Below are 2,450 nucleotides of genomic sequence, written 5' to 3' on the forward strand. Positions count from 1 at the left end.
ACCAGGAGGAGAAGATCAAAGGACTAAGTAAGTTACCATCTAGGTCTTTCAAGATTTACTTAAAAAGAAAAAAAAAAAAAAGTATCTTACTTTAAGCACAAGAAACCAGATGCAGAAAAAACCAGAAAAACTAGCTTTTCACTACTTGAGAAATCTGATATTACAATATGCATTGGATATTTTTAAATTGGAAATTTAAAAAGATAGGGAAGTTATAAACACAAATAAGTCATAAATGAGTTAACTCCTCAAATGAGAACACGATGCCAGTAGCGGAAATAGCCAAGCTGATACAGATTTTGATGCCACCAAGAAAATACACAAGGGATTCACCAGCCACAAAGAGGTTCATGTTGAGCCTCAACGTCTAATTAGGAAACAGAATTTAGGCTTGGTGGAATTAACAGCCTGGGTAACAGAGATTTGTTAGGTTTGCTGTGCTAACAAATGCAGCAACCAATGCTAAACCCAGTGTGTGTGAGAGGCTCTCGCAGCTGCTGGCAGGACCAGCAAGCTTTGCTGCGCTCTTCTGGGAACAGAGACCGTCCCAGTGTTTGAAAGGAGCCCGTGGGCACACTGTCAGCAACTGGACTACCAAGGAAACAGGGTTTCACCTTGTGTCAGTATAACAGCAGATTAAACCTTTCCATCAGCCACTTGTGTTAGGAAATCAATTTATCTGAGGGTTTGCACTTCATTTAGCCAGAATGCCTGTCTGAGAGATGGGACCAGACACTGTGCACAACCTTGCATGAATTCACGCAGTTGCAAACTTTGATCGGATACAGGAGGCTGGGTTAATTCACTTTTCTGTGACAGTTTAATGGAACTTAGTTGCAGTTAGGATCCTCTGTTTGTTCACAGTTATATGGAAAATGCTAGTGCTTAAAGGCTGTGGCAGAGAGAACATACACAGAACAAGTATCCCTGATTTATACTTAATCCCCTACACAATCCTCGCTGGCATCCTTGATGGAAAAATTGTTAAAACAGCACAGAAATCCTTTTCTGATGAATTATGGAGTCCACTTCTTTTCCACAGCAGTGGGAGTTATATTTTACTTTTTCTGATCCATTTGCAAGCATCTAGTGCCAAATGTACCATTATTAGACTATTAGAAAGGAATAACAACAACTCAGCCTGATGGAATAAATATAACTTTGTGTCTCACTCTGAGATTTCAGGTGGAAATCATGTGACATGCAAATCAGGATTCCTGATTTAATACGACAGCGTGTATTTTTAGTTCCCCATCCCTTAAATGGTTACATGTGGAAAAGTGCATTAAATTTTTATTTACCTTTTAAATTAAATTTCTAGCTCACACCTTACAATTTTCATGGCTGAAATACCTGTGAAAATTCAGAACTACAGGGTCTTGTTCAAAATGTGCTATGACATCTGTGGAAGAAGAGAAAGAGTGACAATGTATTATGGAAGGATACGCACAAATGTGCTTGTACACAGACAATGTTATTTAAAATGCTTCTTTGTATATTTGGGGGGAATTGTCTGCTTCTTTTCATTATGAGTTTGATGTATTTTGTATGTGCATGAAATGGTCAAAGTATAAATATAATTAAGAACCATATTTGGCTGAAATAATCTGTGTTATTTCTCATAATTTATTTTCACAGGACAATATGATTATGTGCAGATCACTAAGTGCACATTGTTATTTACAGATGCCCTTTACCGTGCATTTTATGAGCAGATCTCAGATCAGGGCAGAGGGATATTACTATACAGTTGCCAAGGGGGGAAACTGAGGCACAGGGTAATGAATATATTTAGTTTGTTAATGGCAGGTAGATTTGGGAAAGCAGCATCTGCTGCATGAATGTATTTTGAGAGTAGAACATGGTCATTTAAACCCAGCAGATTCTAATTGATAGAAATTCACTGAGAAACAACAATCTGGATAAAGCTTTGAATTGTGCCCTGCTACTTGATGAGGGACAAGCCAAATTGCTTGGACCAGACACTTGCTTTTCTTTGCTCATGATCTTTTGTTGTCAATGAGATTATTGTCACCTTGTACAAACTACTGTGGTCTCAGAGTCTGCTGGGACATCAAGGCAGGAGAGTGCTAGACTGCTGTGAAATTCCTGGCTTGTATATCTCAGAATAGGCTTTTAGGGTCTACACAACCTTTCTGTAACATAAACCAGATCTTCTTATGCAGGCAAGAGAGAAAAATAACTGCCCTACATTAAGGTGCCTGAATAGTAGAGGTAACAGTCATATTTGAAGAAGTGCTTGAATTAATGTAACTAACTCAGTTACAGAGTTTCTCTTTTATTTTCTTTTAATTTGAGGGAAGAATCCATTTTCTTTTCCCCAAAAAATCAGCCAGTCAGTTTCACTTTTAAAAAGTCTGTTAATCCCCTTAGTCTACCTTGGAGCAGTGAAGCTGGAGTTATTTATGCAACTTTATGTCTCTGGGTCC

Source organism: Phalacrocorax carbo, chromosome 1 (assembly GCF_963921805.1).
Source record: "Phalacrocorax carbo chromosome 1, bPhaCar2.1, whole genome shotgun sequence".
Classification (NCBI taxonomy): Eukaryota; Metazoa; Chordata; class Aves; order Suliformes; family Phalacrocoracidae; genus Phalacrocorax; species Phalacrocorax carbo.